Raw genomic sequence first — 18,270 nt, forward strand, 5'->3', positions numbered from 1 at the left:
TTGGCAAACGTCAACAGTGGACTTGTTGCTGGCTGTTTGTCAGTCTGCTGGCTTTGGTGGCACACAGATATGATACCAGCCATTGCAAAAAGAAAAATGTGACGTGGAATTTATGGTTACCTACTAGGTAAATCAGTATGCACACATCTCTTTACTGGCTACCGGAGAGTTAAATTTACTGTAAATTGCAGATTTTAGGACTTGGGAATTGTTTGGTTAGTGGAAATGTTATAATTAACAGTGTTAACCTGTATCACATACCCTGCTATCTACAAGGGTTGCTATAAAAGCTCATTGTTGTGCAGATTTGGGGTCTTCCTGTCTTGAGACATGTAGCTGCAAAACAGGATGTGCTACAAACAGATGTCTCAACGGGGGCACCCCTCCCCATCTGATGCTTATGTTTAAACGGTCGAATTCGTATGACCAATGACCATGAAGTATTGTATAACGAAACCATATTGGCAACATGTTTCAAGTTTGTTTTATACTGTAACCGCTCTCAAGAAGAAAAAAAATAGTAGAAGAGGAGCCGCACCCGCTGTTTGGGGAGTCCCTCCATCACATGTCTGTCAATGGTGTTTCTCCATGAACTGGAGATGAAATAAAGATCACCGTTGTACAAAGACTTTTGTTGTCTTGATTTTCCTGGTCCCAATCCCGCTGGGCAAGGTCTTTGATTTTGATAAAATCGTGAAAAAGAGAATAGCACCATGCAATGCTTGCAACTCAAGGATAAGACTTGTATAAAAAGGTGATACTTGAGAAAAAGTACAATTATCTCAGCAAAATAAGCTAGGCAGAAGTTAAAGTAACATACTTTTCTGATATTAAATGCACTTACTGTATGTATTGTGAGTACGAGTATGTAGAAAGGTAAGTGGTTAGAACTTCGGTTGTGTGGCCAAACGTTACTTCGTGTCATGAGTGGATACAGAACAGACAGAACCTCGTGCTAGGTTATCAGTCTTTTGAGTGCAATCTATAAGGGTTAACCTGACAACAAATATCCCTAACTTTCTGTGAGTAGCGTATGTCACGAAGACGATAACATTTTATCATGTCACTGTTTCAAATATCTTATCGTCATTTCTGATCCGCAGAAAATGGCATGTCATTACGCGACCGTACATAACAAACCTCTGTGCCAGATTAAATCTAAGAGTCAGTGAAAATAAATTTATAAAGAGGTGTGTGAATGCGAGTCTCTGATGGCGTAGTGGTACACACGCCGGACTTGTGTGCGTGCTGGCAGTGTGGGATCGGTTCCACTCAGTGATGGTGTGAATGGTCATCTGTATGTCCCCTGCAACTGAGTGGCGACCAGTTCAGAGTATAGTGTGCCTTGCGCCCGAAGTCAGCTGGGGGTAGGCTCCAGCAACTCCCCACGACCCTGTTCAGGATTAAAATGGATGGATGGATGGATGGTGTGTGGATGCAAATCCGCGATATTACTCTGTTGGGAAAGAATACATTAACAACAATCCCGTAATTATTCATAACCATTTGCAAAAAATAATAATAATAATAATAAATAAATAAAATGCCCTCAAGGTATCCCGGGTAGGCCTTCAAGCTATACAAGCACAACCGTTTTTATTTTGAGCCTCATCAAAACACAAAATATGGCATTTTAAAGTTATTTTCTGATAATTGAGCGACAAAGATGTCCCAAAAAGCTTCGATGGACTGCCGAAGACAGCTGGGATAGGCTCCAGCACACCCGCGACCCTGCTGAGGATAATCCATCCATCCACAGTCATCTCGTCACCTCTGCGTCCCGCGTCCTAGACACATAATTTTCGCGCGGGACGCACAGTTCCAAATAATGTGCGTTTTTGGGACGCAAGGAAATTTCTCAGTCAAAACAAAACAAAAAAAAATCTACGGTACATCTTTTTTTCCAGCAACGCAGTGTCGCAGTTCGACAATCGCCGCCATTATTGTTTTGATCTCGCGTTAAGTAATCTCGCGTGACAAGATTTCCGTTCTCGCGAGACGAGATTGGCGAAATCGGGCTTTACGTCGCGGAAAGTCCAAGTTGTGTAACGTTAAAACAAGTGTTGCGAAAGTTTATTGCGGAGATATCACAGAGGAAGCAGCTAAAGTTGCATAGTTTTTTGCGATAATAAGTTGACTTTGAGAGGAGAATTTATGAACTCAAAGACTGAACCATGGGATGAAATAAGAACCTATTTCTCAGCAAATCTTGTATACCTGAATTAATTAAATTTTTGCAGCATTTGTTAATAAGAAATAAACCTATTATCAAGGTATATTGTTGTTGTTTGTGTTATTATCACATGCAATTGAATAAGTAGACCATTTCAGAATTCGAAATTTGGGACTCTCGAAATGCATAATGGGACTCATACTTTTCTGATCAGCGAGCCCCAGGGACTCGCTGGGGTTAAACTGTAAAATTATCACTGAATCATCCATCCATCCATTTTCTGATCCACTTAAGCCTATCCCAGCCGACTTCAGGCAGTAGGCGGGGGGACACCCTGAACTAGTTGCCAGCCAATCGCAGGGTCCAGAGGATAAGCAAATTAGAAAATGGATGAATGGATATTATTATTATGGTTATTATTTTTATTTTATTATAAGTTTTTAATGATATAAACCCACAAAGCCAACATTCTGTCAACTTCCCCCCCAGTGAGAATGTTGACTGTGACTGAGTGAAGCAAACAAGCTGTGCTGAGAAACTTTTTGGGACAAATGTGGTAACACGGCACTCTACCGCCTTCACACCACACGCTCATGCTTGGCCCTGATTCTTTTTTTCCCCCCTCCATCGCCCCTCAAAATAGCGTCTCTCCCGCCATGGGCGTCAAAGAGACAAGTGGATGGACTAGAATGACTTCCTCACAGCAAACAAGATCAAAAAGTAACAGCGTGCAGGTAGGTAGGGGGAGACTACTAACAACATGGCCCGACCTTGAGAGGCGCCTTTACATTATTCATACGATACATACAATTTTCTCAGATATTTTATTCATTTTTCTTTTTTACTTAAAAACAAAACGGCGAGCCTTACAGATTGCGAGAGGAGAAAATAGATGAGAGCGCGGCGATTTAAACAACATCACCGCTTTGAAGTGATTACTTCAATCATCACTCTCAAACTGCTTATTTGTTTTGTGTGGCAGGAATGAATCAATCGTGAAAAAAAAAAGAGTTGAAACATTTGACTGTCAAACTCGATGAAAAATGCAAACATTACAAATACAGTAACGTGAAAGTATTTGAAATAAATGGAACCTATTTGATTAGGAAAAACACAAGCTAGAATATTTTGAGCTGTCAACTGATCACACCTGGTGGTGTGTTGGCTCCGATGGTGGGGGAAGATGCCGGGCCGGCCTGGCAGACCCAAATGTATTGTGAGGCTTTGCTGGGAATGTCTGACAGAATTCCCTGTCAAAGTTTCAAATCCCACCTCCGGCAGAACTTTGCCCATCTCCTGGGGGATGCAGGGGACATTGAGTCCAAGTGGACCATATTTTGTGCCTCCATTTTAGAGGCGGCCGATCAGAGCTGTGGTCGTAAGGTAGTCGGTGCGTGTCATGGCGGCAATCCCTGAACCAGCTGGTGGACACCCGGGTAAGGGATGCCGTCAACACATTTTAATCATGTATTTTTTTCCAGTGTATGTGATATATTTAATTACTTTAAGATTGAATGTAAATATATACAGTACAGTATTTACCTCTTTTGACTGTCTCCATTGCTTTCTGCATATCAGCCTCAGCAATGCCTTATGAGAGCTAATGAAATTGCTAGACAAAAGAAGGAATCATCTAACTGCAAAAACAATGGAAAATCTGATTTTAAAAAAAAGATCTATTAAAAAAAAATTTAAAACTCAGTGCCTCAATGACAAGTGGCAGCTAAGCAATATCAAGTTCACAATCACAGCACTTTCACTGTGATTTTCATATGACAATCAAAAAAAAAAAAAAAACGTGACAAACTGACAAAAGTGGTTTCAAACGGAGAGCCGACTTGTAATATGTTGACAATGTCTGCATTATGAATGCAGCAAGAGTGCTGTTCAATAACCGCTAATATAAACATTGTTCTGTCATGGTGATGACATGGCTCTGGATCATATTGTAGTGCAATTTAATTCTGTGTTTTCCGTTTCGGCGTCGCCCAGCTCACTGTGAGACATGGCGGATTAACACCAGATTAGCCCAGCGCTCGCAGGAAAGATGTGAGTCACGTGTGTGGTGCCATGTCGCTGAGAGGGAAACGTCAAAAATGACATGCCATAAAAGATTCATAGCCAATGCTGTTAGCACAGTAACATTGCAAAAAAAAAAAAAAAATACTGGGATTCATTTCAATGCTCGAAAGGGGTTTTGAATGACAGTCTCATGCGGCTTTTCATTGGCATGCAGTTTCATAGCCTGCTATGCTATTTTTAGCCGAGCGGCCACTAGGGAAGTGGGCTTTGTGGGTACGTTATGTGACATGTTGACAAAGTATGTCACCCCTTTTAGTATTTTTTTTCTTTCTCCCCCCCCCCCCCCCCCCCCCCCCCCCCCACCTCTGTTCGCCAAGTAAAAACCGAGGCAGGCAAATAAAAAGTCTAGTCAGGGTTGTGAAACAAATGGCTAGCAACATGGGCAAAGTTGTCAAGTCACACTCAAAATTACAGGGCTCGTTTCAAAAGCAAGAAGAGAAGACTTTGATAAATTGTATTTGATGTTTCCAAAAAATTTTCAAAGAAGTCTGCAAATTCCAAATTGTCTTGGCTGTTTCCAAAGGCACAATTGAGTCATTTTTGTCACGCTCATTGAGGAATAAACCAAAGACACATTTTGGTCTTCAATGAACCTACTGTCACATACCCTCCTGACTACCAGTAGTTCAAATTTGTCCTCTGTAGAGGACATTTGTGAACCTAAATATCTCCCACCCAGTGCCTCCAATCGCATTAACTCCTTTTGTTACTCTAAAGAGGACATTCAGTGCTTTCCAATGATACCAAATTTGTAGGGGTTAGAAAAAGTAAGAAAATGGCTTCCCTCAGTGCAAGCACTTTTTATGGGAAGAGGAAAAGTAATACTTTTTATCGACCACATTTTGTCTTGAAATGCTGTTGGCATTTTAATTATAAGACTCTTATGAACACGTTAAAGTGTTGTTTGAGTTGTTTTAAGTGTATTTGAGCCTGTTTAAAAAATGTAGTGGGATTTCAAAAATTTCTTTTGGAGGAGTCCAATTACTTCACTTATAGATTGGGGAATGTCAAAATAAATGTGATTGGACAACATTTTTTTTCCTGGTAGTCAGGAGGAAACAGTACATACAGTATGTTGATTGAAACTTCAAAACAATCTTTCATGACCATATCGGACACAAAGAATATGTAACTTTCAATTAATTTAATTGCAATAAGTATCCATATTTTTTTTTTTTGGGAAACATCAAAGACAATATCATCACACAAAAATACCTACATGCTTTTTGTTGAACAGCAAAACTTTGATACTGAGCTAGCTTGGTAGAGGTTTCTCTTAACTATTCATACCATATTGTTCTTCAGCAATGTATGCCTTCAGCTATTCTCAACATCTCTCATTCTGTTCTCTGTTGTCTTTTTTTTTTTTGTTCTCTGTGTCTGTTGATAAACGATCAAAAACATGCCTCTCCTTTCCCAAAACAACCAGTTAAAACGTCACCATCGACATGAAGCCATTACTCTTGGTTATTTAATTGCTGAGTTCACCAATTTGAATAAAGTTAGACATCCTGAAGTCCATCTAAGTCGCTCGATCCCAATGCAGTGGTGCTTGTGATCCAGAGGATGGGGCTGAAGCATTAACCCGCAGCACTGCTGCTGCTCCTGCTGATGCTGTGCACATGCTCTCCAGTGCTAATGATTCTGCTGCCTCTCTTTGGTCGGTAAATGAAATTGTAGCTCCCATCGAGACTGATAGATGATGTTAAATTACATTTCCAAGTGGTCCAAAGTGCAACGGGAAGCCCGCTGAAGTGTCGGGAATCTTTTATTTTCACTTTCACAGTGAACGTCATACATGCTGGAATGCCACATTAAAAAAGAAAAAAAAAACAACAAAATCGTACACTTAAATTTAATGTATTTAGTATGCGTAATAGTGATATACTCGTGTGTGACATTGAAGGGATTGCAGTATTTTTAGTGTAAATGAACATTTGGAAACATCAAAGGTAATCTTGACAGATCCTAAGAGGTTTGTTGAATGTCACAGAAAATTTTGAGTGTTCAATGAACATAACGCGCATTTTTGAAAACATCAAAGGTATTTTAATCTTCACTGACGAATGTGCATGTTTTTTTCAACTCATTCTCCATATATGCAAAGGAATGGATCAAAGGCTAACTTGATAACTTTGAATTGAATTGAATACAACTTTATTGTCAAATGTGACATACAGCACAGATGAAATTTCTTCCCTCTCAACATAAAACAAGAGCAACAACATCCATCCATCCATCCATTGTCTGAGCCGCTTCTCCTCATGAGGGCCGTGGGAACATGGTAACAGGTATATTTTCATCCTATGGGGAATCAACGTGAAGTAGTTCAAAGGTCGGTTCACAATTTTTCCTTAAATGAAGTACTTCATGGTTTTTGTTGTTGTTGTTATTGTTTTTTAACAATATGTTGCTGCAAGTCATTGCGCTCAAAATATTGTCATTTCCCCATTGTTGCCACTCATTCAGTCCACACTATCAGACGGCTGCAACTTTCACCTTGCACATTTAAAACAAATGGGTCGAACAGAAAATCAAAATGGTTTCTTTTTAACCCGACCGCTGGGTTATGATAGAATATTCATTGCATTAAATTAGATCAATACCTATAAAATGGCTCAACTGCAAACCAAACCTCACAATATATAGCATAGATTTGGTCATTTGAATCAAATATGCGATAAACAACAGTAGAATCTTTAATAAAATGTCATGCAAAATTTATATGGAAATTCAGATCAGTTGCAGATAAAACAATGAAGTTGCAGAACACAGACACGTGACAGCTAGTATCCGTGTGAAATAAGTAACACTTAACGGTAGCATTATGTTACGCTAACAGCCTGCAAGCGCTGCGAACTGCGAGCACATATTCCATCCACCCATCCATTTTCTGATCCGCTTTATCGTGCTGGAGCCTCTCCCAGCTGTCTTCGGGCAGAAGGCGGGGGACACCCTGAACCGGTTGCCAGCCAATCACAGGGCACACAGAGACAAACAACCATCCGCGCTCACACTCACTTTGTGGCTCCTGTGATATCTTTTAAGAAATGGTTTCAAATGGCTCTTTAGTTGCCGACACTAATGTAATATGTCCCTCCTCACTTGCCGGACTGTGACACATCATGACAGTCTAAACCCATAATGCCTGAGAACTGCAATCAGCATTGCCCAAAATTTATGTTGACATCTCTACTTGTGCTCACAACCTCTGAAAATATATTATAAGGATCAACCAAGTATTGCGGATTTTATGGCGATAGCGTAATCCTCTCCATCGAGGCATTCACTATCAAGGCTGTCACTCAATCAGAGAAATGCTTCATCCAGAAAATATAAAATAAATACAAAATATTAGGACGATACATATTTTCCAGACATGTCTTGCCACATTGCCACACACAGAAAAAAATGACAGAATCACTTTGAAAAATGTGCAAGACCCTCTCACATAAACATTGATGTATTCGTCACGCATAAGCCTGCGCACTGAACATTTTCAGTAAGGCCCCAAATGGCTGTTGCAGATAAGAGAGGCCATGAATCAAACACAAATCACATCACTGTTTTTTTTTTTTTTATATTTATAATATCGTTTTGATAAGCTACTTCAGTGTTAGCATTTCACAATGCAAAAATAGCTGCTACTACTCCTACCACTCCTCCTCCTCCTCCTCCTCCTACGACAAATAATCATAATAATCTAAAGTTGATCTTTTTTTAGAAATCTGTGCCTCAAATGGGGGTGCACAAGCATCTTGGTGGGCAGGTATGGCGCCTTATGGCCTGCCCGTGGTCTGCCTAGTCATCTGCCATATTCCGACAAGTGTGTACAATAGTAACGACACAGGGTAGGTCATGGCCCGATACAGCGGTTCATCTGCCACAGGCCACTGGGCGAACGTTAATGTCGAAACCTGAGTAGCCCAGATAAAAGTAATACATTTCGTCCCCAATTAATTTAGTTTTCAATGACCCTAACATATCGTACTAAACATGTAACGAAGGGCAAGATGTCAAACCTTGATTGAATTGTCTTAACACTGAACAACTCAGGTTATTATCTTGCTGAGCTTTTATCGTATCGACAGATAGCATGTTGGCGTTTGATCGGTTTTGCGCAAACAGTTCCGGAATACAAGATAAGATGTAAAACCTTTATCAATCGGCCATTCGCTCCTTCTCTGCTCAAGTTACAATCTTGCCACATGAGTGCGTTACCACACCAACTCTGAGCATGTTAGCTTTTTACCAGTTCTCGTTTGTTTTGGTCTGACAAAAAGTTTGAAAAACTACACTCTAACTGTACTGTACTTTGTTTTAAGGCTATATTTTCCAGGAAGAAATATAAATACAGTATAATAAAAATATAGCAAGGTCCAGAATCCTTCCAGCCAATAAATCCTGATGTCTAAATTTGTCCCAAACTGGCTTTTTGAGGAAAAATGTGGTAAATGTATCACAAACCCACAGGTAAGACTCTGGGGAGTTATAGTCCTCTTCATACATGAGAGCAAGAGTAGGCCTCTTTTTTTTTCTTTCCTCGCCAGCATTGGCATCTTTATTTCCTTTTCATTTTTTTTTTCTCCAGCTGTTTGCAGCTCGCCTGAGACGCTCTGATAAGACGCAGAAGCATCTCAAAAGGGGGAAAAAGCTCAGCGTGACGAGGCAGGAGGAGTGGAATTGTTTGATGGAGACGCCGATTGCATTTCTCGTGTGTTTGGCGAACCCGTGTCGCTACTGGAGAACATCTGAAGTGGCGCTTTTTTTTCACTTGTTCTTAAGTCTTATCGCGACAACATGATGGCGCGGATTAAATGCACCTGGGGTGGCTCACCTGGAAGCTTTCTGGCTTACAGAACTCGAGGATACTGTAACGGTTAAATGTGCAAGCTGCAGTTTCGAAACCTGTGTTAAAGTAATTTAGTATTTGTTATAGGGCTGTGCAGCAGTTAAGCATTCTGTTCCTGTTGGAATGCGCAAGTAACCATTGTTTGTCCAAGATCCATCCATTCAAGAACATTCAACAACTTAAGGCCTCCCCTTATACGTCTTGCTTAATGTCTGCAGTTCAGTAAATAAATAAGAGGCCAAATAGATTGGAAAGGATTGCACCCTTCCAAATCAGTTTTTTCATTTGTTTTTTTTTTTTTTAATCAAACCAACCGAGGAGTGAGTACAGTATCATAATACTTTTCCATTTCTAAATGCAGATAGAAAAGATCCACTGCTCAACTATAAAAAAAAAATAACTACGAATTGTGCATAAAAATTACCATTAAAAGATGTCACCAAATGAGTGGTGTCGATTTGCGAGCCTTTCCACACTTAGTGAATTGCAAACTTTTTGTCTGGGTTCATTCAAGGCATTGAACATGTTCAAAATTTCCTTGCCACAAGAAAAACTGTTGCAACCATCAAAACTGTTGACGACCGTCTGGTGAAAGTTTTTGCAACCGTTTGAGTCTTTGTACGCACCCTGACGAAAAATCAGTAATCACTCTGATCACAAACACTCGCCAACTTTGGCTGCTCAGTGGTACAGTATATGGGCCAAAATGTATTTCTTAATTTTCTTTCAGGATTTGTCTTCCCAAGTTCTCTGTTTTTTATGGAAAAATGAATATGGAATGTTTATCAGTGTTTTTTGAAGGATTTGTCAGATTGGGAAAAAGGAAAAAGTAACAATTTTTCAAAAACATTAAAATTGAAAGAATTGAAAATGAATCAAGGGCCTCTAAGAATGCAGTCGCATGCAGACCAATTACTGGCCTAAATTAATCTGAGCTATCCATCCATCCATCCATTCATCCATCAATTATCTGAACCGCTTATCCTCACGAGATTCGAGGGTGTGCTCGAGCCTATCCAAGTTGACTTCGGTCAGTAGGCGGGACACACCCTGAACTGGTTGTCAGCCAATGCATAACATAACACATACAACATATAACATAAACAACCATCCACACTTCACAATCACACGGAAGGACAATTTAGAGTGTCCCATCAGCCTACCATGCATGTTTTTGGGAATGTGGGAGGAAACCGGAGTACCTGGAAAAAAACCCACACAGGTACGGGGAGAACATGCAAACTCCACACAGGAATGCTGGAGCCCGGAATCGAACCCTGGACCTCTGTACTGTGAGGCAGACATGCTAACTAGTTGTCCACCATGGCGCCAAAATCAAAGTTTTTTGATTTGCGGAATATCTCAGAGACTGTTCACAGAACGGTTAAGGGTGAAGCTTACTGATACTGCAGCCTTTCATTATTTAGCCCTGGGGCCAGTTTAGTACCGGGGCTCAGTACCGTTCGCTACTACTCATGTTGCTATCTTGTTACATGTTAGCAAATTCACGAGATCAAATCTTATTAGAAATACTGTGGTACTTGACAAGAGGGCAAAATGTAAAATTTTTATCAAGCTGTTTTATTAACACTTTAGCTACTCAGGTTGCCGTCCTGCTGTATGTTATTTTGTATATTTTATTGAAGAATTTACTGCTAGCTGTTTGGTTATTTAAAATGTAATTTATTGTGTTGCTGTTTTACATAAGAGAAAAGTTTTTATTTTCTTCCCTTATCATAGCAAATGTGACCCAGACAGTCAATTACCTTAAAACCAAGCTAAATTGTATTTGTAGGCGCAACTGTCAGGTCCCTATCAAGTAGATATCCTCCATTTAATATGAAGTGGAGGATATCTGTGCAGTGCAGTGGTCACTGTCCAATGCAAAACATATAGTGAGCCCAATAAAAAAAACGCATGTTTGGACTTTAGCCCTTGTCAGATCATTGTGCAACTGGCAGCACTCTCCAATTAAACAAGGACTTTTGCGCTTTTAAAAACATCCAAACATTGGTTGCGTGTGCTTTTAAAGTGACCACAAACTACAAAAAGTGACATGTTGTGATGGCAAACAACACTATCCACCCCATCCCCCTCAGATAGAGCCATCTAATTGGTCGAAGGCTGTTAATGAGGTGGTGTCAGTTTTTTTCAGTTGCGTTGAAGCATTTGTTGCCCGCTGTTGTATTCCCCGATCTGGTAAATGATGTGGGAGCAAAGTCTGGTGGCTGCTCTGAAAAAAACGTTCTGAGTTTTTATTTTGTCAAGTGGCTTCACACAATAGAATCATTTGGATGCAGATGCATTTTAAATAGATGTACAGTTTACTGAAAAAATGTATCTGTATATATATATATATATATATAGATATATTGAATTAAGGATTTTCAGCACCTTTGACAACATCAATCTCAACTAACACATCTGCCACACTGACCTGTTTACCACCCGTATAGTGATTTGCTTTCCTGTGTCAACTACAAACTCCAGGAGTGCAAAGAAAGCAATTTGTGAAGAGCGTGATGCACAAAATTGTCTCCGGAGCAGCCAGCTGGTTGAGTCAACATCTCCCAGTTCACCTTGCAGCGGGACAGAATGCTGAAGCACGTGGACAAATACTTGGCCCAGTGGTAAAGAGCAAGTGCTGCGCGTTTGCAACTATGGCTGAGCTCGAACACACAAACTGGTGGGCGAGTGGTCGACTGGTTAGCACGTCGGCCTCACAGTGCAGAGATACCGGGTTCAATTCCAGCTCTGGCCTTCCTGTGTGGAGTTTGCATGTTCTCCCCGGGCCTGCGTGGGTTTTCTACGGGTACTCCGGTTTCCTCCCACGTTCCAAAAACAGCATGGCAGGCTGATTGACCACTCTAAATTACCCCTACGTGTGAGTGTGAGCACGGATGGTTGTTCGTCTCCGTGTGCCCTGCGATTGGCTGGCAACTGGTTCAGGGTGTACCCCGCCTACTGCCCGAAGACAGCTGGGATCGGCTCCAGCATGCCTCGCGACCCTTGTAGTGTAAATTGGATTCCTTCTCTTGGGACCAATAACGTCGATTTGGTGTTCTTCTCTTCATGTTGTTCTGTAATCTACAGGTGAACCTCAGTGGAACATATGTAAGCAATGGGAGATGACACTAAGCCATTTTCACCAGTCGCGGACATCTCAAAGTGTGAGATGGGTATTTTTATAACTCTCCCCATCCTAACACTTCTTGAAACAATTTTTTTACGTAGCATAAACTACATTAAAAAATATACACAACGATTGAGGTTGTTTATTTTTACTATATAGGTTGTATTAGGGTGGAAAAAGTTTAGAAATTATTTATCTTCAATTCATTATTTTTTTTTTTTTTCAATGACAAAAGTCTGGTGTTTGGAGAGGGGTGTGTTGATTTTTTTAAGACGGGATGCATATACATATATACTGTCCAAATAAATAAGATCTCATGAACCGTATTTTCCGCACTAAAAGGCGCACTGGATTATGAGGCGCACCTTCAATGATTGGCCTATATTGTAATTTTTTTCATATATTGGATGCACTGGATTATAAGGCGCAATCTACAATGCATCCACTAGATGAAACTGCGCTCCTTCCGTTCGACTCGAGAGGAGTTCAAGAAATGGAAGACTTTTCGGTGCGCCTTACAGTGCGGAAAATGCGGTAATTCTCAGGTTTTAGGAAGTTTTAATTGGGTGAAATATTGAAGGACAACATGACCCACAATATTTTTTTATACAAACGAGGATTTTCATCTATGATGGTGACTGTGGTGACTAAGGACCTTTACAGATGTCAGTGTGTGTGCATGTGTGTGTGTGTGTGTGTGTGGGGGGGGGGGGGGGCGGGGGGCCCCTACTTGTCTCCCTGATCACGCGGGAATACGCGGCGCCGTCAGCAGGGACGCAGCCCACTACCTTATTAATTAGCCTTTGGCTGCTGCAGGCCAACCTGCTAACCCATTTAATGAGTAAATAATTGCTTGGCAGGTCTTGTGTCATTACGACTTTTATTAATACGCCGACTTATCTCAAAATTACACTTGAACCCCTTCGAGTGGCAAAATGAATTTGGAGCACAGATAGTTTTATTTTATTTTGTATCCTCGGGATTATTTCCAGTGGGGCTCTAAATGTGGGATTGCTTCCAAAATAAGATACGTTTTCATTTGATTCCTTCAAGCTTTTTTTTTTTTAATTGTCCAAAGACGTATTGACAAGGAATTGTTATCAAATAATTGGAAAAGTACCACCAATTTCAATCTAAATTCTTACAAACGTGTAACTTTTGGATTTGGTCAGAGTTGGTCTATCGTTGTTACATGTTGATAAGACAAGTGATGGCTTTCGCTGCATAGTAACAAAATCAGAAGTTGTTCATTAATATGTGCCCTCAGCTTGCCAGACTGCAAATCAATCGAGGCTTTGGACAACATGGATGTATGTTATTCCACTGTGAACTCAGTGTCTGTCAGTCAGGTTTATGAAGGAGGGGTGGGACTCATTGAGTAAGTCATGATACAGTATTATCCCAGTATCTTTAAAGTAATAATACCAGGCAATTGTGTACTATATATATATATAAAACACACACACAGACACACATCACACCTAAACTCTCCGTGATCAACTTTAAGACCATTCTGCGGGATACCGGTCGATTGACTTTAAGACCATTCTGCGGGATACCGGTCGACTGCGATCGACGTATTGGGCACCCCTGAATTAGGCAATCCCGATGTGGGTTTTATTTTTCCATTTTCAATGATTGGCCAACCTTCAGTGTTAAAAATGGCTTTCTTCCTTTGACAAATGTAAGGTTAATGACTCAACAAACATGCCCAAAAATGGTCAATTAGAGTCAATGGTAGAATTATTCTGAGATTCCTGTGAAAAGAATTGTTCACTCTCTTGAAAATTGCTGTGTGTTGTGAAGTGAGTTCAGTGCACTGCCACCATACAGTGCTCATATCTCAAATATTTGCTGGCAAGCCCAAACAAAAACATATAGTCAATGGATGGAATTTAAAGAAACTCCGAAGTCGGGTCACTCATCTCTCTTGGCATGGAGAAGTGTTTCTGACTTTAAAAGACCTTCAAAATGGAGCCACGTGTGAGTCCATGCAAAGTCCTCAGACACACCGTCAAGTGTGTGCTCAGAAAAAGATACTTCTGCAAAGATTTAGCGCTTTCTAAAAGCCCCCCCAATTGACAGGATTTATAACGCCGTCTCTTCATTTACCCGCTGATGTTAATGGCCTACGGCGGGTATGTAAATAATCCACCAAGTGAGAATTATGCAGGAGGAAAAAAGTGCTAATTAGCTGCGACGGTGTCTGCCCCTGCTGTGCAGCGCGAAATGATCTCGTCCTCTGGTCGTTCAGTGTTTTTTTTTTTTTTTTTTTTTTTTTTTGACAACTCGTCTTCTGGATTGCATTACTTCCTGTCTCGCCGCTTTCTGTTAATTTTCACCTGCCATCCGTCTTTGAGTCTTCCGCGTATTTATAGTCCTGTCCTCACCCCGACACACGATCAGTATATACTGTACACTGTATCTTATGCATTATTCAGTTTTGGCTTCTCGCCTGCTTGCGTGACATGTATGAATGTTAACCACCCCCCACCCACCACGACTACACCTACCTGCCAGAATGTTCCTTAAAAGCTCTTCTTGGAAGTAGGTCCAGTAGGGAGTCTGTTTGGACCCTGATGTACCCTGTAGGGCTGGTTATTTGACTCCGAGGTAACCGGGTTCTCAAAGTGTAAATGTACAAAGGCAGATCTGTTGAGTGTACCACCCCACTGACAAACCGCTGTCGCTATGAGAGTAGGTTGATCTCAGGCACTAAAGTCATTCTTTGTGGCTTGAAGGGTGCAACTGATCAGTAGTCGTCGCCTAAGAACTGGGATCAATTAATATCAGGTATTTATTTGACTCCCAATTTATGGCATCATTGTTGTGTGATGAAGGCAAGTAGGTAGCAAAAGAGGTCAAACAGCAGCATTCTGTAACCTTTTGCATATTTGTTGCAAAACTCATCCATCCATCCATTTTCCAATCCGTTTATTCTCACGAGGGTCGCGGGTGTGCTGGAGCCTATTCCAGCTGTCTTCAAGCAGGAGGCGGGGTACACCCTGAACTGGTTAGCAGCCAATTGTGGGACACACATAGATGAACAACCATCTGCGCTCACACTCACACCGAGGGACAATTTGGAGTGCTCCATTTACCTGCCATGCATGTTTTTGGAATTTGGGAGGAAACAGGAATACCCGGAAAAAACCCACTCAGGCAGCTGGACAACATGCAAACTCCACACAGGAAGGCCAGAGCCTTCGAAGCCCGCACCTCTGCCCTGTGAGGCCGATGCGCTCACCAATCGACTGTTGTGCTGCCTTGCAAGACTCAGCTAGCCATAATTTCTTTGTTCTTTCTGAAACACCCTAAAATACCACAAAATGATGCCCAAGCCCTGTCTAAATAGGAAAATAGTACAGTGTCAAAGAAGTATGTTGAAGTGGCACATCTTTAACTGAGAGACTAAATTCTTTTGACTATATTTAGCCGGGGTTGTTAGTGAAAGTTAAAGACCTTTGCTGTCAGTACATTTACATGAGTACTTCCAGTGCAGTTTTTGGGAATGAAATCATCAGTAGGCCATTTATTTTTAAGTGTAATGTCAGATGAGGTCAGATTTATTATCACTTTTTTTCAAGGCTATGGTCTAACTAGATGACGTTCTCCCCCTCAGTTGCTTGGCACCAAGATGCTACTAATTGGCACCAAAGCAATATTTATACACTCGCCACAGCAATTTAGTTTCCCCCCTGAAAATCAGTGAATAGCCAAATTCATTAATGACATGACCATACAAGGTATTACTGTATTGAGAAGATAAGATAAGATAAGATCAGATAAGATACACTTGATTTGTCCCACACTGGGGAAATTTGCAGTCTACAGCAACAAAATTGTGTGTATTAGTGTGTGTGTGTGGGGGGGGTGTAGAAAAGAAAAACAAAGTGTTGCATGCACAAATAAATGTTTCAGAAAAAGAACTGTGCACAGTATAGAATGCAATATAAATATATGATATAGATATCAACATATATGCAACTGCATATATGCAGCATAAGGTGGCTGTGCTATTTACAATGGTTACAGGTTTTCACGCATGTTTATTCAGCAGCCTGACAGGAGTCGGTAGGAAAGAGCCGCGGTATCTCTCCTTCTTGCAGCGCGGGTGCAACAGTCTCTGGCTGAAGGAGCTACCCAGTGCTGTCAGGGCAGGTTGGAGGGGGTGGGAGGGACTGTCCACCATAGCTTTTAGCTTAGCTATCATCCTCCTGTTGCCCACCTCCTCCAGAGTGTCCAGGGAGCAGCCCAGGACAGAACTGGCCCTCCTGACCAGTCGCTCCAGTCTCTTTCTGTCCCGGGCCGAGATGCTGCCTGACCAGCAGACAATGCCATAATGGATGGGCGAAGCCACCATTGAGTTATAGAAGGTCTTAAGGAGTGTGTGTGTGTGTGTGTGTGTGTGTGTGTGTGTGTGTGTGTGTGTATTTTTACACATTCTTGACCGAATCTTAAGTGTTGAAAATGGGTTGCTCTCGTTGATCATACGATAGCAGTGATTCACTGAACATGCTGTTTCTTTTTTGTTTTGTTTTTCTGGGGGATTTCATGAAAAATGATGATTCTGGAGGTAAGAGAATTCCGTCCGACGTGAGTGACCCAGTGGATATTGTTATCGTATGCTGTCTACATGTGTTGCTCCACAGTTTGTGTTCAAACATCCATTACTTAAAAGGTTATAAACGTGTGACTATTAGTGCTAACTGTCAGCATGCCAAGTTCTGTAGAGGACTGGAACGGTCATGTACAATTGAATCAGGTGTGTTGGAGAAGGGAGGGATTGAAAACAGGCAGGGTATGGCTTTCCCTGTTTTAAATGGACAATGTGTAATTCTCTTGATTTTATGTTTAGTTTGACAGTCAACGTCAACTCTAAGGGGGCAAATTGCTATTCATTGTGAAGTGAGTTTTATGAACAATGATTTTTTTTTTTTTTAATTTCCTTTTTAGCTTTGACATCAAACTGCCGTCTTCTTCAGGGCCTTAAAAAAAGTCCTCTTACTTTTACCCATTAACCACACGTGTGGAAGTATTACCACCTGATGTGGTTGGAAGACGAGGAGGACTTTTTTAAGCTCCTGCGATAGTCGAAACTAGTAGAAATAAATTTAAAAAAACAACAACCCTCATTGTATTAACTGAAAGAAAAAACAACAACTATTGAATATAAAAGAAGATGTTAATCCATGAGTTGAATGGAGTTCAGTGCCACCACATACAGTGTTCATATCTCAAGTTGAGCTTGAAAGTCAAAGCAAAAAAAAATCAGCCGAATGACGGCTACCGACTGAACTCCTCAGTCGGGACACTAATACCTCAAGGCACCTTTGTACTTTGTATTTACCCTACTTTGAACTGAACTACTGTGGGATTTCTTGTGTCTGCCTAGGTGCTTGTGCACCTATTTTTTCCAAGAGGCTGCCTCAGAGTCTTTTCTCTTCCCCTCATTTGCCCTGTGGAGACACTCAAAAATTTCAGAAAAGATTCTCGCAATTTGAAAATCCTACCAAACATCCATTGTTGTTGATTTTTGAGGTGAACCCGAGAGATAAGTGAAGAATGTTACCAAAGATGTTATTTCTTAAGAAGCTCCCTGTGTAAGAAACCATTTTAGATTTTAGCCTTCGTCGAAGTTGATTTGGGCTTCGCCCTTGATCCACAGCGAAAGCATGCATCAGTCAAAGGGCCCTCAAGGACATCGCTGCGAGCGTTGAGGTTGTGACACCGTGAAAACATCTACACATCAACGTGTGACCGATATAATTTAATCCTCATCGATTTGACTTTCTACCTTTTAAAAGGTGTTTTCGTGACACATCTTTGTAAGCAGACTCTTTTTGAGCAGACTGTAGGTAGTAGTGATGATGATTTAATGATAGACGAGGTTGACAAGCCCCTCGTTCTGCCATCGGTCACCGGCGACAGACGGGCGTCCTTAAGAAACAGTTCGTCTGCCAGGATGTTTGACTTAACTCGGGGCTGCTTCTATGAAGGAATGAAGATGAAATCAAACAGAGCTAAGGC

This window comes from Hippocampus comes, unplaced genomic scaffold (genome assembly GCF_001891065.2).
Source record: "Hippocampus comes isolate QL1 unplaced genomic scaffold, H_comes_QL1_v1.1 scaffold156, whole genome shotgun sequence".
NCBI classification, from domain to species: Eukaryota; Metazoa; Chordata; class Actinopteri; order Syngnathiformes; family Syngnathidae; genus Hippocampus; species Hippocampus comes.